Here is a 26,516-nt window from a genome sequence, read left to right as displayed (position 1 = left end):
CAGTACTAATCACGCTCGCAGTGTCTGCTACCTGAAATATCTTGCTGCAAAGATTCTCATTCAATTTGTTTTACAACAGTGATCAGAACTGCTCTAAGCTATAAAAGCCTCTCCAGCTAATTTGTGTGTGCAGTGCGATGCTCCTTACCCTGAAGGCCCTTTACGATTTGACCCCTTTCACTGTTTTTCCTGCTGTCAGCCAGGACAGCAAAAGAAGAGGTGGTATGCGGGCTGAAAACCCTAGCAGTCCTCAATCAGCCCTTTGTCTTTCATGACCAGCTTTTTATCCAGGGGCAACAGTCTTTTTCCATTACCAGTAAAAATGAACCCCCTAGTAGGGGTGATGAAGAAACAATAAAACTAATCATTAAGCAGGCCTGCTGAGAAGTGAATTCCAGTCCCAGGTCAGATCTAATTGCATTCTGACACTGAAGCAATGGCCTGGTCATTTATATTAGCAATGTCATGTTTCTTTTTATTTATTTGTCTCCATTATACTCTCCATCCCCATAAAGAAAGAAATATAAACATGTAGATCGATGAAAAGATGTACATAGGGATCAAAATACACATCAAAATACATATACTGTCCTGTCGTGTACTTCACAAGTTTTTTTAATACTCTCTTTTTCGCCAAGATCAATTGAGGAAAAAGTTAAAAAAAAATACAGCATTTTGGAAAATGATGAGCAAATGTAAAAGGGAGCTTTAGTGGTAGTGTTATGGCCTATTACCAAGGAAAACCGTGTACACAGGGGAGTAAAAACAAATTTAATCATGCATACAAGCACACAGGATATCTATGTGTAGCTGTGATTTTTGAAACTAGGGAGATTGTCATGCTTTAGCCAGAACCAGGAGAGAGATTTAGATACCTACTTTCAACAATTCAACAGCAATACACTAACTTCAGGCTCAGTATAGCACATGCATGCACATGGCATACACACACATCCATGAATATATTCCTGAAAATGTAACTATCTTTAGATCCCTTTCCTCCCTTGCCACCTTCCTTTAATTGCTTTCACCATTAATGATGTTTTGCCCTGCTCTGCATCCTCAGCCTCCTCCCCCACTGTTTCTTGCCCAGACTCCCGGCCAGCCTCCCAGCCTGAGACTCTTCCTTCGAGAATCTAAACAAGATGCCTTTGCATCTGACTGAACACAATGGGCCTCTCTTTAAAGCCAAGCAACATTTTTCCTATCATTGTTTGCAGGGGAAGAGTCACTCTGCACTCTGCTCAGATATTACGGTCGCACAAGCCTCATTAGCTTATGGGTAGATTTGCTGCATAAGAGGGTTTGTACAACTAACAACATTGCTTAATCCCTTCCTAGGTCCCTCAGCATTTGTAACAAGTTTTGTAATTGCTTTTTAAATAAAATGCCCTGACCTTGGAAGCTCACTTGCAAGCCAGCTCAAGTTCTCTGGCTTTTTTCCCTTCATATAGCTTTTATGACCTCTCCTATCTGGATATCAAGCCCTTTCTCAGAAGTATCTTAGTCCAATCCACTTGATGTTATCCAGAACTAAAAGCCCTCAGCATGTGCTTTGGATCGAATCCCTACCTGGCTGCTGTGCTCAGAGGGGCGTTGATCAAATCTGGTAACAACAAATCAGGGCCCAAAAAATGTATCTGTAGAACCTGGAGTTGTTCCATCTAATTACAAGCAGGCTTTCACAACTCATTTACTGAAGAAAACTTCCTTATCAGGTGAGGATGTGACTAACTTCCACCCAGATTTCATGTTGTGGTTCTTATCCAAAACACTTAAAAAGATTTTTCCTTTATCCATGGAACCAGTTTTCAAAACTTGCTTTATTGAAAGCCACAGCATGGCACGGTGACAATTTTGCCTAGTACTTGCCATGCACTTCATGTTATAGGGTTAGCAGAGATACCTGAACTATGCCTGCCCTCGTGGCACGGAGCGAAGCAGGCTAGCACAGGTATGCCACAGTTAGGTTTTTATATTAAGCTCCATGCCATTATGAATACAGTGCTATCAGTATCCAAGGTAGCTTGTTTAACAACTCATTTATTCCCAATGGTTTCCAACCTTGTAAACATTAATCACTGTCAGAGCAGGCACTCATTCCCTCTTGCCCACGCTGGCTTTTTTTTAGTTACCTGTGGTGAATCTCTTAAAAGTCACCCATGGATGCCAGACTGAAAACCTCTGCAATGCTCTAGGACGCTCCAGCCCTCTCTGTGCGGACACGCAGTACAAGCCAGGCTGGAGAGCCTGGGTTCTCCTTCCACCTCTGCCACTGAATTGCTGGACAAATTTGAACAAATCACATAACTTGTGCCTACATTTCAGCCTTTCACCTAATGTATATAGGGGAGTTCCCTACTTCTCTAGGGTATTGCATGGCTTGATAAACACTTACAGGGCAGGCTGGATCAGCATGTAAGAAGGTGGAAAGGACTGGGACTTGCATCTAGAACTATTGACCTACACGGAATCTAAATCAATTAAAAGCTACAGGGATTTTATTCCCAAGAAGGTGAGTGCCTAAAACACACTCAAAACATTATAGACATTACTGAAATGTAATTTAATAGTAAATATCATTATAGTAATAATTTAGCACTTTTCTTTCCAAGACTGAAAAAACATTTTGGTAAACTATAATTAAAGACTGAACTCATGAAACACAACCTCTTTGCAGTGGATAGAAATATATGTGTAATGGTGTGCAGCAACATGACCCTACAGATTAGTGCAGGAAAGCAAGGAAAATACCACAACCAACCTGCAAGTTCAGAGGGAATTAGGTGAACAGAAGGATCTCAAGTAGAACTGGGATTAGGGCAACCTGAAGTAAATTAATTCTACTGCCAGAGAAACGATTACAGAACATTTAAGACCAGTAATTGTCAAGAAGCTTTTTAATATCTTTTCAAAAAAAATACTACCTGCATCAGCAGTGTTCCCTAAGTCTTATTGAGAAAGGAGTACTGACTCAGGTGACGATGTGCCACCTACAGAAGAACCAGGTACTGCTGACTGCAGCGCTTGAGGCCTGCAAGAACTACGCTAGCCCTGCTCAGACGTCAGAATGGCACTAGGTAGCAAGAGCCTGTTGCACAAGGCACTTCACAAGATCCTCTCGCTTCTCAAGATCAAGCTGCCAAGGACCTTTTTCTCTGTAGTCTCACATATCTTAACATGTGAGCAGAGGAATTTAATTGCAAACAGGCTCTGTTCCTCTTATATCCATAACTATAACCTGCCATTATATTGTATACCTTGCATAAGTAAACTACATTCATTTTCACCAATTGTTTTTGCTTAATCTCCATGCCCTTCCCCAATCTTGACAAAAATATTTGAAACTTTAAATCAATTTTGTTTTCCAGTATTTGTCATTAGCACTGTGAGATTACTGTTCTTCCTGAAATTGTAAACTATATCTAAAACTCCTTTTCCTTTATAGTTTTTAATTTTCTAAAGTATAGTCGTGCACAAGAAATTACTTGTTTTTATACTAAACACACCAGTTAAAATTCCTACATATTATTTATCAGAAAGAAATGGAAAAATTGCCATTTCATTATTAAGCGTATAACACATCACATGAATATAACTACACAAATGTGCCCTGGCACTGAAATTTCAACGACCCTCAAACTCAAGACTATTTAGATACTTCAAGCTAAGTCTGTTAGGTCTTGATTCAAAGCTCTTTGAACCCAGAGAGAATCAATTCATTGATTTTATTGCTTTTGTTTCACGGTCTTAAAGGTAGCATCAGAATATTTTGAGATAGTTAGAGCTGAATTTTTACACACAGCTAACCTCCAAAGTGTGGGAAAACCTGAGTTTGAGAATGACAACCCCAAAATTACCCACAGAAATAGTCCCATGTAGCCAGAAAAAGTTGGCAATTCCTTATACTCTCTCATTTTACCCCAAAGAAAAGACTATTGGGAAGAGTTTCCATGTGCCATATAAAATCTGTTTTGTATTGTGGACATCTTACCAGCATCTCCTATATAGAAATGCAGCACAGAATCACAGCATTAAGTTTTAGGTGGGCATGAGGCACAAAGCAGCAATCCCAGTACAACAGCAAAGCACTCACTCCATTTCACTTGCAGGCTACTAGCTGATACTAGTGCTAGACTGAGCTCAGTGGAGTCATTTGAACTTCAAGACACATCATTTAATGGATTATCATTACTGACACAAATCACTGAAAACCTCTCCTATGACACTTGCGCTTTTAAATGAAATCACTAGGCAGATGGAGGTTGGTAGACCATACCTATGCCTCTTTAGTCAGACCCTCTTCTCCCTCTGGTGCTGAATTTAGAAACATCACCTCTAAAATTAATGTCCTCACACAATAGTCTCATACATTGTCTCCTAAACTACCCTGAAGCCCTTGAAAATTCATAGGAACATTATTAAGGGAAAACAAAAGAAAACAAACATGTGAGTGGGTTGTTCAACACCTATTGGCCCTGAATTTAGGAAAACTGTTTTTAAATGTACCAATGGACAATCAGGAACTTTCTAAGAGCTCCGGGAACAAACTTTTACTTATGAAAGCTTGATTGCAGGCTTCACAATACTCTAAAAATCTATTTTGTAGGACAGTTATTCTGAGGCTTTTTTGTCATTTATGATTTATATTAACAACCATATCAGCTTCAGCTCCCTGTCATGGACTGAATTTGCAGAACCTCCACTTGATAAGGCTTGTTGAAGCCTCTTGTTGTACAGAAGAAATGACCTAGATAAAAATGCTGGTGTCAAGATAGAAGACAAAATAACTTCTCTCCTCTTCCATTCCCCTAAAGATTTACAGAGACTCAGTGTAAGAGCATATTTTACCAGTAGTTTTATTATTCAGGAGAAAAACTAATTTAATAACCCCACTGAACAAATGACAAGTCTGATTGTCTCTGGGAGAGAAGTGAAGGAACAAAGAAACCTTGTCACACCATGTATTTTAGGATGATGTTATTCAAGCCCCACACCCTTGCCAGCAATTCCTTGTGAATCATTCTCTTCTGAAAATGCTGATATTGATCTTTTATTGAGACAATGAAATTTTACTTATTTGGTGTTTGTTTCTGTTCAGTTGGCCTTTCACAGAAGCAAGAAAACAGTTTCTAGATGCATTTAGAAAACCAGGAATGTAGTAAGGTTTTGGGAGAATTTGTTGTGCGTAAGTATGATGAATAAACAGAGGGCAAAAATTACTGAATACATGAGTTTTCTTCCAATTCTACCTCTTCTGAGGAAGTAGCAGAGAAAGAGACTTTTCAGCCTCAGGCACAGAAAATTCAAGTTTCAGTCTCAGTTATCTGTTAGGATCCACCAGCCCAAGTTCACTAGAATACCAAATGCTCCATCCCTAGAAGCTATGTATTACTGCACTGGGGATACCAACACGGAAAAAAACAAAGCCTTTTTTACTCTCCTTACACCAGCTAAGTACTCCCAACTACTGAATCGGCTATTGCAGGTCTCCAGCAATAACAGAATGGGCAATTTTAGAACATGATCTTGCTTGTACTGAAGGCAACAGTAACCTGATTTTGATGCAAAGGCCCTTTGGGGATCACCCTTGCTCAAATAAAAGCTAAAAGCCAGAGGGTAAAGGTTACTAGAAGAAAACTCCAAAATTGATTTCAATAGAGATGATGAATAAGGAAAAAATTAGTTCTTTAAGCCTAGGTGCTCTACCAAGATTTACCAGGAAACAGCCAATATGCCGTACTGCTTGCCCAGCTCCATGCCTTCAGCTCTGCTCCAAAAGAGCCAGGTTCCCTTGGGCCCTTTCTGCTGCCAGAGAGAGCTCTTGAAACCTCACTAGAGCTTGCTCCCTCTCCTGCAGCACTAAGTTATTAAAGGGCCTGTATTCCTCTGCCTGCTCCCACAAACATAAATTCTCATTTTACCTTGCCTTTCCTTTAACACTGAACATAAAAGAATGTACTTTTTATTGGAGTTTTATCTTTGCCTGGGCTTCTAACAACCCATACTGAACACTCTTTTATTATGTCCCCTTCTGGATTTAGAGGCATATAAGCTGTGCTTGGCTGCATACATTGGTATTTTTATGTTCTTACGTATCTTTATCTGTACGGTATCTCTGAATACACTTAAGACTGTTGTTAAAAAAAAAAAAAACTAAGACTTCATTCAAATAAAACTGTAGGAAAAGCGATCTGCTACATGCGTATTTCCTCATCACTTGAACTTTCACATTCAGCAAGGGCTGGAGTGTTTAATTTTGGCCATTTGTTTTAATTTGGCCATTACAGTTAAAAGGCCGTGCCCCAGATTTGGCCCTGTGAAGAGGTAGTTTGCTCCAGTTTAAATGGGTATGAGGCATAGCATTTTCACATCATAGAAACGCTTCTCTCTCCTCTTCTTTTTTTCTTTTTCCTAATGTAAATTTTGCAATGCTAATTCCTTTCATAAGAGACGTAGGGATAAGTGGTGGTTTACAGTTCAACCTTCCCCTGGTACCCATAAATATTTATTGTTTCTTGCTCTGTTTCAAGGCACAGATGAAATTCATCTTCCTGAGTGGGGGGGAGGGCGGGGGGGAAGGGATGTGGAGGGGCGAACATCATCTTTAAACGTGAAGAAAACGAAAACAGATGCGTGGAGAGGAAAAGAGAAGCTGGTGGGAACACATCGAGGCTGGAGCACATTTTCCCTGGGAGACGGCTGCACTGTGAGCTTCCTTGGGATGGCTCCCTGCGGACATCTTCCCTGGAGGGTGTAGGAGGCTGCTGTGGGCCAGAGAGGCGAGAAGTGGGCCGGGAACGGGCTCAGTTCCCCAGCCAGGCCCCCACTGTCCCCTCTCTCGCTAAACCTCAGTACCTTCCCAGGGAGGGAAAAGTCTGCCGGTCGGACAGCAGAAGCAGGGTTGAGCACTGCTCCCCTGCCCAGGCCCTCAGCGGGGCTCTGCAGCGGGGCGATGGCAGCCAGCCCCAACGAGTGCCTCTGTGTGAGTACAGGGCTTTGCAGGCGGCAGGCAGCAGCGGGGAGGAAGGCAGGGAGGAGGTGTAAGGAGGGAGATCGGGAAACTGTAACTCATTGTGGATGGGCTGGACTGGCCGGGGTGGCGAGCGTTCGCAGGCCAGCACATCCATCAACCTGCCGAGCGGCCCGACAGGCTGGAGCCACGGCTGCTCCCTCTCTCTCCCATGTCAAGCGTGATCCAGCCCAACTGCACCGAGGCAGCGCGGCACGGCCAGGCCAGCTCCAGTCAGCACAAGCCATTGCAGCCAGCCCTGCACCCCTGGCACCCCGGCTCTCACATGGCCTAAGTGATCCTGAGCCTAATCCCCTTTCAATTCCTGCAGTTGCACCTGAGATTAATTTAACCCAGTCATGTCCACTCACATTAAAAGCCCTGTTTGGTCTCACATCACCTTTAAACCAACCTAACAGCACCATCTCCAGCAGCCCTGCATGTGTGAGGGAAGAGCCAGGCCCTCGGGCTTCCTCCAGTACTTCAAATGGGGCAAACCAAGTGCTCTGTTTTCTCCCATTTTATGAGGTAATTTGAGTTAAGTTCTTGTATTTATTTGTGCAGTCCTGCTGTAATGGTGTTGCTCTCTAGCACAGGCCTATTAAATGCTTTCAGCTCTCTATGGATGACTTGCTTGGCAGAAGTGCCACCGCTGCCATGGTATGGTGTAGCCAGCCTGCTCCTCTATTCTGCGGCACTGCCCTTTCTGTTTGCTGGCAAGGGTATGGCGGTAGAGACATAGAAAGCCAAAATACCCAGGCAAAAAGCTGTTTGCAGCTTGCGCCCCCACCCTTTACTAATGGGACGCTGGCGCAGGATGTGAAGGCGCTGGCTTTGCTGCGGTGCCTGATATGGATCAGCTGCAACACCTCGCCGTGTCACAGGGCCTCCGCTCACAGCTCGCGCTCTAAACTTCCTGCACTTTGTCTGCTTAAAGCAGAGCCAGAACACTGCTTTATTGATGGGGGCGGTGAGAATGATTTGTCCAATTTCAAAGCTTTTGCTTGAAGGATTTCAGAATTTTTTTTTTTTTGGCAGAGGTTGATTTAAATAAGCATTTTGAAAATACATGTACTAGAACTTCCTAAATGTATGCAATTTTCCCAATGTGGCAGACCAGCTATATATGATACAAACCTATCTCTGATATGTTTTCCACATCATTTCCAAATTTTCATTGATCTTTTTGTTTTGTTGGAGCTCATATGTCCTAATATGCCTGCATAAATTAATGGATTTCTATATTGTTATTACTTTTTATTCAGTAGTATGGCTTTTATCCTAAAGGAGAAGACACAGTGAAACATGAACAACAGTCCTTTCATCTCGAAGAATCCCAATGCAATTTATAAGCTTAGGTTCTGCACTAGGAACACATCAATACTCAGGAGAGCAGTAAACATATTTTAGCTTTAGATGTGTGCCCACATCCTCCTGAAGTCAAAGGTACTTAAGCACACAACCAAAATAGAGGAGAGGAGCTTTTATGAGACTGAAGTACTCAAAGTGCTTTCCTGCAACTGCTGCTTAAAGGGTATTTCTGTCTTAGAGTTATTCAACCATCACCAAAATGTAGGGCTTTTCTGCACTAGAATAAAGAAGCATGTAGTGTATCAGGGGAGAAAGTTAAATATGATTTTGTTTTCAGAAGAAATGATGGGGGATTTTAGATGGGCAAATAGAATTATTCAAAGAGGAATTCTGCCAAGAAAAAAAAAGTATTAATATCCCTATACTTAAGGAAATAAATGGTCAAGAGCTCAGTACAATATTCATCTGGAATCCAGAACCTCGAACAGTACCATTTTAAGCTCTGTCATCCGTGCAATACCAGCTCAGGAGGGCTGGTAGAGACATAATGATGATTTCATCGTGATGTCTCTATCTTGATATAGCATGACAGTAACATGTATTACCAGGATAGGAGAAAAGGAGGGAGTGCAGGAAATCTGATAAATTCACCTCTCAGACCTGAGAGGTTTGTACTGAAAGCACTTCTTGCAATACTTTAAGTGTTTTCCAGGAGCCCTCAGCCTCTGATACCAAGCCAGTCCTGTCCTGTTCAGTGTGATAGATCTGACAGGATAATATAAGAGAGTGATTCCCATTGCCTCCAATATGAAATACTATTATGCATGATGCAAAAGATGCCGCTCATGTTTGTAAATGAGCACACCCCTGCAAAGTGAGGCTCACCTCCAGCACTCTGATCTTTCTGCGCATGTAATTAGCACTATCAGCCTAGCATTTTCCTATATGATCCCTCTGCATTCTGAGGACTGCTTTTTCTATTTTCAGCGTTCACACAAGTGGAGAAGCTACAGCTATTAGTAGTCAATTTAGAAAGTATCTTCATTGCAATCAGCAAGGGCCACTGTTTCTGCAGCAGGGCAGGTGGGAAACCAATGGAAGAATTAGATTTAGAGTGGTGTTCCAGTTTGTAGTGTAGCTGATGCATTCTTAAGAAATAACATCAGGCTTTTGCTGGTGTCTGGAAAACATCATCTGGTGTGCAGGTACTCTCTTTGTCAGCTGTTGCAGGACAAAGGACAATAGTGAAAGATTACATATGATGTGTCATGCTGAAAGACTACTGTTCCATCAAACTTTTCCACTTTCAGCACTACATAATGGCAGAAAACTTGGGGGGCGGGGAGGGAACAAACAAAAACCACCACACAATAAAAAACATTCAGAAAATGTGAAAGCATAAGGGTATACTCTCACCAATTAATTCTACATTACCTCTCAGAGGTAACCATACATGTGATAACTTTGGCAAATAATTCATTGTTGATTAAAAGGGAGTAAAAAAGCTATTAAAAGAGAAACATGTTTTCCTCAGAAAACCTCTTCAAAAAGTTTGGTGAAATTGCTGGCTTAAGGTGAATCTATTAAAGGATGAGTATAGGCAAGTCTTAAAATATTCAGGGATTAAAAATGCTTTACTGAAACGCTAGCAGTCACACAGCAGTATTTATGATAGGTGGCTGCCCTGCATTAAATGATACAGATTAAAAAGGCTTCAGCTAGTTAGATAACATCCAAATTACAATTGAATCCAAGCCAAAATCCTAGATCCAGATCCCCACAATCTTAGATATTTATGAAAACCAAATCCAAATATAACATGGTTTCATAGCTAATAAAAGAATAACAAGTAGCTGTTGCTAGTTACTGAACCCGTCATACATTATTAATTGCGAAGGAGCCTTGCCAGCTCTCATGGTTGCCCTATGCTTGGCTCTTAGAATAATCAGTATTTTTCTTGAAGTACTAGTTGTTGGAGTCATATGCATATATACAAATGCCACCTCTGTATATTCTTTTAGCATTTCCTAACAAACTCTCACAACAAAGTACTACATCTTTTCTGTATGGAAAAGGAAATTCAGGGCCTCATCTCACTTCCTTTAAAGTCTACAGAGAAACTCCAGGTTTATTTTCATTAAACTTTTGGCACAGTACCTGAGCCTGCAATGCAGTATGTCTTATGTAAGGACACACAACCCAAACTGACAGAGACACTACATCTTAATAAGCTATTATCTATCAAGTAAGTGGTAGTAGCTGGCTGAGGGAGTGCTCCTACTGTGTCCAGACTGTGAGGTACTTTCAAAGTAAAATGCCTACTCTGCATCTGATATCGAAAGTGTCCCTGAACCAGAAGCTAGAGGAGGTCATAAGCAGAAGTAGAATTAATAGCAGAATTAGAATCTATTCTGAATCAACGCTTTTCAATCTTTAATTTAGTAGGTAAATGTTCCTCCATATAAATAAAGTACACAATAAAGTACACCTGGCTTCTGGTGAAAAGCAGAAAAAAAAAATTACAAATATTGGTCCACTGCTTCCACAGTCATTTAGTAGAGCAGAAATAAGCCCATTGTAACAGGAGACTGCCACAGGATCCATATCTCCAGCTTTGCAAATGAACATGCCTTGATGTTTCATTTTCCCTGAGTTCCTCTGCATTTAGGTACCAGCAGGAGACCATTATACTGTGACAGCACTCAGTTCTGATGACACTATCTTAAACTTTTCCCAGTTGTCCGTCCTCACCCCTGTTGTGCTGCCGCCATCTATTAACATTCCACTGACAACAATGAAAGATGTTAGTGCAGAGCATGTTAACTCAGTAGCCAAGCTGGGCTGCTTTCACCTGGACGTACACGAAATTTTGGCAGTAGCTACATAGTTAATTAGCTGGATCACATCGTGCCAGTTTGTCAGAAGGCTTTTCTGAGGTGCTTTGCATTTATAATTCATGGATTCGTAGATATTTACGGCCAGAAGAAATCATTAGGTCATCCAGCCTCCCCTTCTCTATTCTAAAGGCCATACAATTGCATTCACTTACTCCTGTTGTTAACCCAATTACTTGTGTTTCACTGTCTTCCAAAAAAGACATCCAAAGACTTCAAAAGATGGCAAATCCACTTCTCCCTTGGAAGTTTATCCTAACAGCTAATCGCCCTAAGTATTACACAACTAATGTAGGCTTGGGACTAATAAAGCTTAGTCCCCTATGGATTCGTGTTTCATGGTTGATTGACTTCGATGCCTAACAAGCTGTGAGCTCTGATTAAAGTTGCTTCCCATATACAGAGCATTTTTAAGGTCTTTTCCCCATCTCCTTGTGGATCCTCTGTGTCTTACTAATGCGACAACTCACATTATAGCCCTGACAGTACCTCAGATCATTATAGGTCTCTGTCAGGACTCTTCTAAGAGAGTTTTCACCTATTCTTGACCACATACTTTCATGAAACCTGTAGAAACATAATTGCTTTTCAGACCTCCTCCTGCCAAGAGTGGCTGCAGAGAAACAAGTTCAAAAGTTATTGGAGGCACCTGTGCATGTACATGCACGCACACATCCATACAGCATGATTACTTGTATCTTTTTTTTTCTAAACAAATGTGCCTTATTTCTTATTTATTTGCATTTGTTGCTCTCTTCCTCACTATGTCTTTCTTTTCCTCCTCTGTATGACTTTCATCACCAAATCAAGAGTTCCCACTAGCACCCTGAATTTGCTCTGTAGTAAAGACTTTAATGCACTCAGCATCCTTTTTAATATGATGAACATCTTGAGTTACTTCTCTTTCTTACTCTGTTGTATTTTTTCTCAGGTTGGAATAATTTTTATTTCTCTTTTCTGTACTAATGCCAATTTTTCCTAATGCAGGTATCATAATGTGAAGAAAGGCCCGTATGCCCAAGAGTTTTCCCACAGTTTTCCAAGTATGTTAGCTGGTCCAATTAAAAAAAATATATGCATCCCTTCCTACAAATCTTCCTCGTATCCTTAGACCACCGTAGTTAAACAACATTGCTAAGAGACAGGAACAGTATGCAGTATTTTCAGTGTTAACCTCCCCAGTGTCAGAGGTAAAAACACCTCCTTATGCTACTCACAACTCCCCTTCTTATATATCAAAGGACCACATCAGTCTTTTCCCAGAACATCTCACTGGGAACTCATGTTGAGTGACTTGTCTTCTTTGACCTCTAAATCCTTTCCAGAGCTTTCTAAGACACAGTCTTCCTATTGTTCAAAGAGAAACTGCTAACATTCCCAAAAATACTATACATGTTACACTAGGAGAAAGGTTAGTTGCAAACAATTATTTTGGATGGAAAAAGAGTCCATAGCCAAGTTTTCCAAAATTAATGTAAGAAATATCCACCAGAAAAATTTAAAAATTAGGGAGACCGAACACACTATACTAATCTTAATACGTTAAAATTCTGCTTTGATATTGTTGAAGAGATGGAAAGAGTAGAAATAGGACTTAACATGCCAATTTTAGTTATTTATTTTATGGAGCGAGGGACAGAAAAAAAACATCTTGCAAAGTTCTGTAATTTGCCCTCTTCTTTCCCATATTTTAGGCAGGCTTTATTCAGTAGTACTGATAATCAAGCCTGATACATCTGAAGCTAGTGAACTGAAATTATGTGAACCAAAATTAGAGACCATTTTGAAAACAGTACGCTTGGCTTCCCTTTCAGTAATCATGATAATAAAAATGAATTCGTATGTCAAAGAGATGTTGAAATACACTCAGATAAAGAGTTTTGACAGTCTCAGAGAAAAGCAGATCTATAACCACTGAAAATGTGTTTTAATTTTTTTATTGTTTTGCATCTTGCTCTTGATTATCTCTTCTAGAGCACTTTTAATTAATCAGTTCCATCCCACCTAACCACTGTCAGTTTTGTTAATTAAAAAAAAAAAGTCATCTGTTTGACACGATACTCTTTTGCATCTATAATGAAATCTAATAAAGACTGATGAGAAAACTAGTAATTTCATTGTGGGAAAACTATGGCTAATTTTCACTGGGTCATTTGACAAGAAAATAAAACTAAACGATGCTCATTCTGGTGATCACATACCAGGTCCTGAGACAACTATTATGCTGGCAGACCAGCTCCTTAAAGGGCTATCTGTCTCCAGGAAAGGACTGACAATGTTCAACACCCAACAGATAAGAAGGAACTTGCTACACCAAATCGTAACTTTGAGGAAACTTTTCAGAGAAAACCTCTGAACAGGAAATACAGTTCAATGGCTTTTAGAGACAGTCCTGTCTCTAACACATCATTTATAAAAGACATAGCTAGGTTTAAGACAAAAAAAAAAAAGATAATGGTTAAGAAGAGTTGTGGTAGAAAGGGAGTGTTGATCAAGTTGCTTTTGACTGAACCTTGTAGACAATAATATATTTTAAATTTAATCTTTATTATAGTAGTAGAAATGAAGCAGTAGTACAATGCACTAAAAATCTGATTTTCCTTTATACTTTGTCTAAGAATATGCAAATGACCCTCAAGGGAAATGAGAGTCGAGCCTTTTAATTGAGAGAAATTAATGGGTATTTTCTGTCCTGATGGTTCTAGCTGAGTTTAATGGTTGCAGAGATCTGACTCTGCAAACACTAATGCATAGAAATTACTTACCTGCATCAAGTTGTTTTTTTTTTTGTGATCAGAACCCAATAATAACTAATTTGTACAGCTGTTAATATTAAACAACAAACCCAATAAAAAATGAAGTTAGAAAAAGTCTAAGCTGAACCTGAGGCAGTACATAAATCTGCTGAGACTGCAAAACCAGCACTCATAGAGGAAGAAAGCCAAGGGAGGCAAACTAGGCATCTAACTATGGAAGTTAATTAGCTCTATTTTTAGCTAGAAGGGGATTTCTGTTTAATATTCACCCAGGTTTTAGGTTACAATGATTTAAGACTTAAAAAATTAGAATTTAAGATTAAAAAGAAAAAAGAGTAGATAAAATACTAAGGCAGCCATAAGGATGCACCCATATGCTTCTTCCAGTCATACTTGAAAAAAATATTTCTCAGGAGATTACAAACAAAGAAGGATTAATTAGTAAGAGATAATTCTCAGGCATTGCACAATGCATTCATGTCCCTCAACTCAGCACATTTTATTGAATGATAATGTCAACAGCATAGGTTCTTACTGGTCAAAATTACATATGCATGATGCCTCTCAGTTTTAAGACTATAATCTTAAGGGGTTTGAATCTGTATCAAGGCATAGGAGACATCAGTAATGCAACACAGTTTCTAATATTAATTCATTCCTGATCTGAACAGTTTTATTTCAATCTATTGATAATGTACATGGGAGGAATTGCTTTTGATTTTGTCAGCTTTGGGAATAAGCCCATTGGAAATGTCATCAGTTAAAGCTGCAGGTGCACATCCCCTCTGAAGATGATAACCTAGAAGAAAAGCTATGATCCCTCTGAAGTCAACACGTTGTGAGAATTATGGGAGGAAAGTTTAGGTACGATCTTTCAGTAGAAAAAGCAAAACTTTTATCATAACTTTTAGACTAGATTGGCTCCTGAAAATGTTCTGTGGTGTGGTTGCCTGTGACAGACCAGGAATGTTGCCCTAGAAGTCTGCTCCAGCCTTCTATTTCCGCATTCACTGGAAAACACCCATTGACATCACGATACCTGAGAGCTCTGCATGTGTCCTGAATCTGACCAGAAATCTAGCTCTTCAAATATTGTGGTCACATTGGAAAATATAGCTTTTAACTCTTCTGTTTCTTTAGTCATGAAATAGGTATACCAATTACTTACTACACTAGGCAATATATTTCTATGTACATTTGCTAAAAAATCAGTGATAAGGGCAGAAAAAAATTCATTCTACTTTGCTATGTCTAGACACAGTGACATTTGAACATAAAACAAAATACATAGCAAAGGAGATGTGAGAAAGAGAGTCTACTCCCAGCAGTCACTGAATGAATAGAAATATCTGGCAAACTTTATCTGTGACTGTCAGACAGCCCTAAGGAAATCAAGGATAAGTATCTTTATCATTTAGCAATTAAGCTCGAAGGCAGAAGAATATACTTGTGAATACCATCTCTCTAACCATCCCTGATAAATTGCCTTCACTACTTTTCCCACTCCTGTTCTCCACCCGTCCCTTCTTTTTTTTTAAGTGACTACACCCTTTCACCTGCTTCGCCCTCACCCTTTGCCAGCTTCAGTGCTCAGAGCAATTCAGAGAGCCCTGCCAACAAACCTCCAGCTCCACTTGCTGCTCCACCTCCTATCTGCTGCTGCATGGCCTCTCTGAGGAGACAGGGATTAGCAAAGGGGCAGGTGAAAGATGCTGAGAAGGCAGACAGAGGGAAGCAGCAGGTTCCCAGCTGGCAGCAGAAAGAATAGGACTTAACTTTTCTCCCACGAGACCTAAGTAACCCATAGCTAGATGGAGTTGCCCTCCAGTCACTATTCGTTTTCCAGAGAACATCAAAGGTCTAGCATGCTACATTATGCGCTGCTTCTTCAAAAAAGTGAGATGCTCTTGAAAAATCCGGTAAATGCACAGCATTTTTGTGATAAAAATTATAATTGCCAATGAAGTAGCATTTAATAATTAAAAAAAAAAGCTCTGAGGCATTCTAAGAAAAGAAATATATGACTGAGAATCTCTTTGTAATATAAGGCAAACCCCTCACTCAATAATATGTTAATGAATTTTATTTAATTAATTAATGGAAGTTAATGAACATTTAAACATACTGTGCCTTTGGCTATCACAGGGAAATATTCTGATCAATAAATGAAATTAAATTACTTATGGAACTGCCAAGATTTTTTTTTAAAGCAAGCATGAAAAGTTATTTGTAAAAAAAAAAAAATGTGCCTCAAATATGAAGAATAAGTACCTTCTATGTGTAGTGTTTGTGTCTGAGGTCACTCGCATTTAGAAGCTCACTATTTAATTGCAAATACAAAGGAACACTCGCATTTGTGGATATAAATAATTGCATTGTAAAACCAGAGAAAGTGCTGGCTCCAAACCAAACTGGGGTAGAGACAAGTGGTCCCTGAGCTCATAGCAACTAAGTACAATACTATACACAATATATATGACGGTAGCTACAACCATACACATTTCACTGAAAGTTACATTCACCTAAATTTGCTAGTGCACTAAAACATGGCAAGAATTTTCCCCATGGTTTTGAATTAGAAATTTATAGATATTTTTCCCAATTTTATTTTCCAATCAAGTTATTAGAAAACAATAACAAAAAGGTACAATATCTGAAGGAAAATATACTGTCTACGGCTCTCATAGGAAAAGTCTATCAACAGCATCAGCTTTGGTAGAAATTTCAGATAGGACAAACCTCCTAGCCTTTTGCTTGCAGCAACAAATCATCTCAGCCAAAATCATAAAACTTTCTGGAATGCCAAGTTAGGTGAAGAGAAATGAGATATGAATCATGTTTGTTAACTTTTATTTAAAGATAGCAATAACTCCTTTGCACTCTTGGGGAGCCTAGGGCTGCTTACAAGTTACACCTGTAACTTCCATTAGGTTAATAAGATTATACCTACTTATTAACCCTCAGCACATTAATGGCTAATTATGTGTCTTATTATTTAAAAGTGGTTGCCCCCATGCAGGTTGTGAAAAGTATGGGAGGAGAGGAGATGACCCAATTAGAGAGGAAAAGTTTATGTGTGTGAAATGAAGAGGTAATGCTGTATCTACAAAGGGTTCTTAGAGGTTAAATATTTCAGGTTAGGAGGATATTCATTATAGTATATTAGATTAAATGAATGTGCAGGTGGAATAAAGACAAAGCAGTGATATTGTAACTTGCAGCAGCCGTTCACTTCAAAGATGCTCCTGATATCACAGTGAATTTCTTTAGTGCCAGTTTAATCTTTTCTCTAGAGCACTCATATGTGCCCTATAGCATGTAAAAGCATAAAATATACCAAAAAAAAAAGTCTATTCTAAACTTGCCCTCTGAGACAGTATTAAATTCAGGTCATTCTAACTGAAGCTAGAAAAAATTTGCAGCCACAGTCCCTTTTCAGAATAGAGGTGTTGAAATGTGCCATATAATGTGCAGCCATTTTACCCAATTATTTTCTGTAGAGGGAAAATAAGTATATTTTAAAGCATTTTAAGTATCAATACTATTTAACTATGTAAGCATCTGAACAATGTTTCAATGTGAAGCATTTTGATCCCTGGATTAAAGAAAACTTTATTTTGAAATTCTCTTGAAGTTATTTCTCATATAGTAAAAAGTTGTCTTCCAAATCTTGTCTGACCTCTTCTTATTCAGTTTTTTGAAACTGCTAGCAAGCCAAATAACCCATCCTTCACAAAGTCCTTTCTCTTAAACACAGAACTTCTCAGACAGGGCTTAGCCTGCTGAGCCCCATTTTATCACTACCACCAAAGCACAGTTATCGTGTCATGCAAAAGATAATGTCACTCAGTCTCTAGGTATGAGAAAGATGATTTGTTTGACTTGATTTTTTTTCCTCATAGCACTGAGAAATCCCTTTAGGCAAGAACTTCTTTTTTTTTTTTTCTTTGCTTTGTTTTAATTTTTCCTTAAGCAAAAAGGAGTGGGACTCATTTGTTAGGTGTGTGAGACTTTGCAGGTCTGGTTTTACAATACGCCATTTAGTCTTTGGTGAGGCTTGTTAAACCCTGAAAGAAAAGTCATGCATTGACTGAGTGACGCCACCCTGAGGTTGATTCCCAAGGGAAAATACAAACTCAGTCCTCCCTTAGAATCATTAGGGTGACCGAGAACACCTTGTAGCAAGTGATAGCGTACCAAACCTTGGCAAGCTGCATAATAACATTAAACCCAGTGATCTAATTATTCACCTCTAATAGAAAGGGCAGGGTTCCATGGGAAATCAGGAGCTGGGCTGAGAAATACACCCAGCAAATACATTTCACAATACAAACGGAGGCAGTGTGTCAAGACTCTAACCTGGGAAAACTAACTTATGAAGCTGTCCTATGCATCTATTGTGCCCAGTTCAGAATAATTTCACATTTGTGCAGGGAGGAGCTTTAAAGTACCAAATTATCAGCCTTGAACATTTTGTTTAAAATACCACTTTATTTTGTTGTGGCTCAGAGATCTTTAAGTTTTTATTAATCTTTGAGATACATAATATAAATATATAGATAAATATAGCATAGGAATTTAAACTAACCTATGAACATAAAAGAAAGTCATGGGTAGAAAAGTAGTAACTTTTATATATGCCAAAGAGAGAGTCAGCAGCACTCAAGATGGCATATAAAACCTTTCTCCAATGTTATACTTCTTCTTCATGATCACTTCTTAATTTTTTTATTCTGTATATTCTAGTGTGTTGCCATGTACCAACTAAAGGTATGAATTTCCAAATATATCCCTAAATACACACTGAAAATATTTGCATGTTCACTCATTTGTGCACCTAAAATATTGGATGTGTTTGCAAAGGAATAGCTACACATGCCAAAGAAGTGACTGTTCTATACCCTCTGTACACAGAAAAATAAATTTTTCTGAAAGTATATTTCAAACTATGGAATATTTGAACTGCAGCCCAAGTAATTACCTGAGCAGTCTACTGGGAATGTACATATTAGAACAAATTGTAAAATAATCTCTTCCAAATAGCTATTAAAAACAAAATTACAGATCCTGGGCCAGATCCTCAGCTGTTACAAACTGGTGGCTGTTACAAGTCTTTTTGACTTCATGTGTGCAAAGTTTGAGCTCCAAGAGAAATTTTGCAGTAAAACTACAAATTACTGAAAAAATGAGGTTCTGAGTAAAAACACAGGTGGTATTCACACCATCTCCTTCAAAATTCTTTAGGCATTTAGCTCAGCGTCTCTGAACCATGCCTGCCTCCTCTTCATCAGCAGTATGAGGAATCTGGGTTCCTCCGAACTGCACCTAAAACAGATGACTAAGGTAATCTCAGCCAGACATGGTAAATGCCCGGAATACCACAAAAAAAAAAAAAGGTTGTGTCTTCTGTCAATACAACTGAATTGCTAGAGAGACCCTCCTTTCAAGCAAAAAAAAAAAAAAAAAAAAAAAAAGTATCAAGCCATTTCATTGTAGAAGTTGTGGTTATTTGCAAAAGCAAACCAATTGTTGCACCAATTTCTGCATCACTTTCTAATTTCTCTGGGATTCTCTTAATTAAAAAGTGTTCTGAATGATGTCTTACTTTCTATAACAAGAAAGATTTTTATTTTCTTCTAATGATGGTCTAAATCCTGTGTAGTAACCAACTGACTAACACAGGGAAATCCCAATCTTTCAGCTCCATTGTATAATTTATACAATATGTTCAACACTTTCCCACATAATAAACGTGGGAATCCCTTACAACCAGTCCAAGGTCTGAGGTTTTTTGTATGAATCATGTTCGCTGCATCCTGGCTTTACCACACCCCCAACTACTTCTGCTGGGAGCCAAAGAGTTACTGCAATCACCACTGGTAGGAGATACCATGGGCAAAGGCATTATTTACAGTAGGATGCAGTGAAGATGAGAGCCAGAGTCTGATAACTTCATCTCAGGGGTTACCTGGGAAAGACTCCTCTAGGTCTATTTAAAATAGTAACTTTAAATAATGAATATATTAAGAGATATTATCATTCAAATATTACTTCTTGCTATGACAAATCTTTCATGTAACCCTTAGCCAGGTTCTGTTTATTTAAGGTGATACTCATTTGAATAGTTTGGGAAAGAAGTGCTTTCACTGTACCTGTTACTCAATTTGACAGTTCTTTGCAACACGGGAAAGAGTCATGTTTGAACTTGTACAGAGAAATGTCATTGTCTTGTCTTTAGAAAAGATATACAAGATACCTCAGATAATGTTCACATGCACTTAGCCTCCCTGACTGGCAAATTTACTGTCTGCCAGCAGTTTTTATGTAAGGGGGGACAAACAACAGGTTGCCCCATTATGAATGCAAACCCAGCAATTTTAATCAGCCCTCAAAAACTAATGTGTACTTTCTGAACTGTGCTCAATGCAGGGAATTGAACCAGAAATTTGCCTGTAAGATAAATGTCTCCACTGTACACTTATTCCTACTGCTTAGAGCCCTCATAAATGTACAAACATATCATAGGGATAATCCCCTCTCAGTGTTTTCTCTGTCATATGTATTTCACTTCTTTTATACTCTATTGTCAGATGAATCCCAGCTCCACCTATTACAATCAGGGAACAAGAGTTTGTCAAGGTTTTAGGCACTCAGTCAGCTCAAAGCTGAGCACCTGACTTGGACTTCTGCTCTGAATCATCCTCTCGAAGAACCTCCTAGATATAAATCTGTCTGCTGACTCCAGAGGGAACCAAGGCACCTAAGTCAGAATCCAGATTCTGAATGTTAAGTAAAGCCACTCACTGTTATGAGGGAAAAAAAAAAAGGCAGAAAAGGATCTGAGCTACATCTATAAGAGTGAGGTTTTAGAGCATTTCTCTCTCATTAAAGCTAGTTTTTGAAGGGGTAGGAGGAATTCATAAAAGGAATTGCTTTTGCACTATTACGCAAAGGTGCACTAGCCAGAATTCAGCCACTTCTTCTGTTGTGTATTAGGAGTTTGCCTTGTCTGCATTTACTGTACAAAGCAAGGGGGTCAGAAATGGGGATCCTGAGTTTGGTTCTTATCTGCATCACTTATTCAATTTGTAATATTAAGCAAGTCAAGTAAGTGCTGTCAGCTAGGCATCACAGATTCTCCCACATCACAGAAACACTGTTTGGCTGAATTAATTTATGCTTATAAAGCACTGAAACTTTTTTTGAGAAGTCAGCGTAGTAGTACGAGAAGGAGTTTCTCATGGGTTCCAGAGGAGCTGGGATCCATAACACTGTGGCAATCAATCAGTGGTATTACAGAGTGAGAGCACTGTGCCTCCCTGAAAGACAAGCATACACAAATCTTAAGAAATTGTTTATTCCAGCCGTAATAGGAAACTTTTGTATATGATTTCCCTGCTTACTCAGAGTCACTGTAACATCTGTCAGGCCAGGCCTAGCACTTAGCATACAGATCTGAGGAGCGAAACACATGCCCCATTTCCTGATAGCGGCTCACCCCGCCACTGCTGCCAGATTCAGCGACCACGCACGAGACACAAAGCTCAGTTCCACCAGTGTACTGTTCGACTTCATGGACCAAATCCAAATTTGCGCAGGTGTAAATGAGAGCCACCCAACCTGTTCAATGCCTTTAATGAAATTTCAGCTCTGGTTGCATGGCACTCCCTTCCTTTTAACCATTTGAGAACTGATAAGGACTGAAGCCAAAAAGCTCGTTACCTTCTGTTCCCTGCTTCTTTGCGACACACAGTGTTTCGACTAGCATCCTTCCCTAATGTATCAGCAGCTCTGAACTTCATTCCCCCCACCTCCCTGCCCATTCAGACAGTGGCAGTCAGGTCAAATAGCAGTCACCATGACATGTAGAGTTGTTCAGGAGAAAGGTGTTTAAGGGGATCCACACTTCTCTTTTAGGTTCCTGATTTCAGTCAAAATCTATTCAAGCTCTGCAACAGAAAAACTGCAGCTTTAACTCCAACATTACTAAATCACTCTTCTTTCTTGCATTTTTTTCATCATTCCTGTTCATTGAGTTGTTCTCTTCTCCTGGGTTTATACACCTGTCCTCCTCTCCACTTTTACCCATAAACTCATAACCTTTGGGTATCTGGTAATGTCCAATGCTGCCGAGTTTTCCTATGACAGCAAGCAAGCTCAGAGTGTAACAGTGACATACAATTTCAAATATTGTACCTCCCTCTAACAAAACAGGGACCTTTTTCCCAGCCTTAAAAAAAAAAAAATCCTACCTGAAATAGCTTAGAACAATCAAAAAAATATGTATTTTAAGCCAGTCAGGAAAGTTATGTAGTGGTTTTAATTTTTATTCTTTACACCTACAGACACCTACATGTGTTCACATATCCATATTTCAGAGTATTTTATCACCTCAGTCATAATTTAGAATTTTTAAAAGGCATGGAGTGCAAGATATTGCAACTGATTGCAGTTTATTTCTATCACCCAAACACTTTGGAAACACAAGCAATGTTGTATTCCTTATCTGCTGTATTTCCTTCTCTTTCTGCATTACAATACATTTTGCACCCTGACAGAGGATTAATCACCTGATGGGAATACCACAGACTGCAGAGATCTGCTGGGAAATATATTTCTGAATGACTTCACACTAGTCAGAAGTTCATGATGTCTATGATTTATTGTCTCTGGTGACTTTTGCATTGCTGTTGAGAATTTAAACTAGTTCAGCTGCTCCTAGCAATGAGGCACAGAAGGCAAATACAAGGCCACAGTAACGTCTGTGAGGCTCAAATTTGGAAACCAGCTTTTCCAAAATACGCAGAGAAATGACGAATTTAGACATAAGGAGGAGAAGAGCAGTTTACTTTTCAGCTGTTTCCACATTCCTTCCTGGCTGTGCGGTAAGGCCTTATATGTAGCAAAAAGATAGAACTGTGGCCAAAATCTGAAGTTCTTCAGTTTTCATCACATTTTTACACAGCAAACTACCTCTCAGCATACTTGTGTGTAATAAGATACACACATGGAAGAGCAGAAAAAAAACAAGCCCAAGATGTCAGGGCTGCTCTTTGGCATGTTCAGGAGATACCAACTGGAAGCTGAAAAAGAGACCACCTCAGATAACCGACACTGTTGGACAGATGGAGTTTATATACCCAAGAGGGTAGAAAGGCTCAGTTGGATCAGTCAAAAGCAAAGGCAGATGGCAATACGACACAAATTCTACCTTAGGTAAGGATTTCAGGTACACAGCCCTGATCAGAAAGAGTGAATATAGCTTGGCTGACATCGCTCAATGTTTCAACTCATTTTTAAAACAGTTTGTATTTCTTAATATCTTCCTCATCGTTCAGTTCTGATATTCAGCGCTATGCCTTCTCTTCAGCCTTGTATATGGTTAGGGATCATGAATCATTAAAAGCAGTTTTTATTCAAACAAAATAAGCACTTAACATTTTGCAATATCTAAATATACTTCAGTGAAATACACAACATCAGTTTTGGACCCAAAAGACTTTAAAGGCTGTCTTCACTCAGAGGTGTTATAGAAGGACTAAAAATATTCAAGATACTTGCAGTGTTTTAGGTTTTAAACAGTAAAACACATTTGATCATGCAAATGAGCAAGGATCTGACTCCTGACTGGTTTGCGACTGCGTAAAGGCGCATAAACCCATAACATTCTGATGTGAACAACGACAAATGGCAATGCTAAGCAAAAGTACTGGAAAACTAAGGTTATCAACCAATCAACCAAGCTAGTGAGTCAAGCAGCTATTTCTCCGTAGTCATATTTTATAAATGTGAGTGACATAGAAATTTGAGGGCACAACAAAAGCAGGGAATCAACCTAACACTTGACCTAGGAGAAAAGAATCAGGAAAGGGAAGTACATTGGGAGATGAATAGGTTAGCCTTTCTTCCTTCTGTCATTCCCTTACAGTCTGGATGTGCCTGTCCTCCATTTTGAGAATTTATGTGTTCCCCTGCAATGAAGAGAGGTTTCGTCTCCTTTCAGCTATTACATTCACCTCTTTCAGAAGGTTTGCTTTGCCCAATTCTTTGACAAGGAGTGAGTGAAATCGCAACCCCACTGAAGTCAGTGGGAAATTTGCCATTCACTATAGCGAAGCCAGGATTTCACAAAAAATTTATATCTGTAGAAGACCAGACTGAATCTAGTCCAGTGTTTGTGAAGTGCTTTGAAGTAGAGAGCGTTGCAGCACTGAAAGTATTGCTATTATTATTACTGCTATTGAGTGCGTGACAGAGAAGAAAGGTAGAAACCTCAGAGTGAACTGGAAGGAAATACTGATTCTGCAGATCTTTCTCAGAGGTCAGTATATGACATTTTTCTAAACAGTTTCCTTTAAAAGTGTCTAGTAAAATTCTCTTTCAACCTAAGTACTTTCTTGGCATGTTAATCAGAAGCAGATCTTCCTACCAAGTACAGCCATTCTGACTGAAAACATCCTAGCTTTTCCTCTGGGTGCTTTTCCTAGAGCTTTATTATTTGCTCTCTAAGGATTAACTGAAATACTCTACAGAGAGCTAAAAATGTTTTCAGAAACACTGCAAAAACCCAAGCGGGAAGGGAGAAACAATTCTTTCCTTTCAGCCTGTCTACTCTTCCTCTGAACTACAGTGTGGCCTTTGCACTTCACTGGCCCATGGAAACGAGAGCCTGGGATTCAGTAAACACTGGCGATGATAAGCTATTTCACTACTTGTGGCTGTCGTGTATGTTTTACCACCAGACAAGACCAGGGTTGATCATCAAGGAAAAAAGCCCTCTCCCATGATCTCACTAACTAGTTTATTCTGCCACAGACTCATTCAAAATTCTTTTCAAGTTACATGGACAACACAGCAGTCAGGAAATGTGTTAGCTGCTACCAAAGGAACTAGCATTTGGCTTTTGGCTGTCTTTCACCCCGTTATCCTCAGATCACAGTCCCTGAAGTTCCCCCAAACATCTTGCTCATTAGAAAAGATCGCTCCCTGTAGGATTCAGACACCCATGGACAGATCTTCAACTAGTGCGAACTGTCAGAGCTCCATTAACCTCAGGCAACCCAAGGTTTTAGGCTGCAGAGGATTTATCAGCAGCTCGGCAGCTGTGAGAAGAGTGCAGTGTTAGGTCAGAGAGTGAAGAGGCCAGCAACTGTGATTCAACCATTGGCACACTCAGCTCAACTGAGAATTCCCAACCACAGCCTACAAAAGGGAGTTGTTACATCTTGATTAACTTCAAATTACCCTGTCTTCTTTCAGTCCCTACCTTTTTTGGTTATCTCAGTGCACAGCAATGGTCCCAGTGGTTGAGATCTGCACAGTCGAGTTCTTGACTCTGATCTTAATCACGTGGCCTGTGATGGAAACAGTGACAAATTACTGCTATCAGTCAACTACACAGAAAGGACAGGCTTCTGTAGTCTCCTAAATTTAATCCACTGCAGTATAATTCAAATAAAGGCAGTGATATAAAATACGCTATGAAATCCTTCTCTAAATATTTAGTAGGTATAATTGCAGCTAGAAAGAAAGGTTAGATACCATAACCCAAAAATTTTCTGAAAACAGTTTCTACATCTTCTTTTCTTGAACCAGGTGCCACTCACTAACAAGCTATTGTGGTTGAGCCACACCACATTAGGTTTTAGCTGTTCTTGGGAGACTTGCCTGCATTTTACTTCTCTGGACACCACACTTAATTCACAACTAACATTCATGTTTTTAAATATGTGAGACAAAGCTAGTTTCTCCAACGCAGATCTCTCAACGTAGGTAGGCCATATTACATGCAGACACTTTATAAAGATGTTTGCGTAGGTAAAAATCATGTCTTAATAGCTTCAACTCAGCACTGCAACAATGCACCTATACAGTTTCTGGAATGGATCTGGTGTCTATATGGACAACTCCTTTGGCAGCAGAGGAGATCACGTCTATCTGCATGCAATCACATCAACACTTCATTTGATGCTCATACAATTATTTTTCAAGAAGTCTCTTAGTTTCTCAGTACTTTGGAAAATGAGACCACTTCTTTGTAAGTTGAAATACAGTTTTAAATGCCCAACTTTATGCAGCTAGATAGATTTTAAAATATTGGCAACAGTTAATACGTATATTAACAACAGCAAGAGCAAAAATAACCTCTTATTTAAGTATTTGGTATAAATATATGTACTTTTTCCTATTTAAGCTTACTAGTATAAAACGCTAGGTTCAGATGTAGCATTTCAACCAATAAACACATTCTTAAGGGAAGATATGACATGCTTTTCTACCAGTCATCACAATCAAACACAACAGCTGCATGTGTTCAGGACAGTTCATATCACACTTAGCGCTACTTTCCATGGCCTGGGATGTAAAAAAAAGAAGGTAATTGGTCCTGCTCTCCTTTCCCAGGAAACCACACAACACTGCACAAATCAGCACTTCTTTCATGCAGCACTGCTCTTAAGCATCCACGTGTGACAAATTGTTTTTTGACTGCAAAAGAACAGGCAAGGGGAGAATTTAGACAAGAAGAAAGATGGACAGACAGGT

Source organism: Chlamydotis macqueenii, chromosome 2 (genome assembly GCF_036417535.1).
Source record: "Chlamydotis macqueenii isolate bChlMac1 chromosome 2, bChlMac1.mat, whole genome shotgun sequence".
Taxonomy (NCBI): Eukaryota; Metazoa; Chordata; class Aves; order Otidiformes; family Otididae; genus Chlamydotis; species Chlamydotis macqueenii.
The sequence above is the reverse complement of the archived record's forward strand: the minus strand, read 5'-3'. Positions refer to the sequence as shown.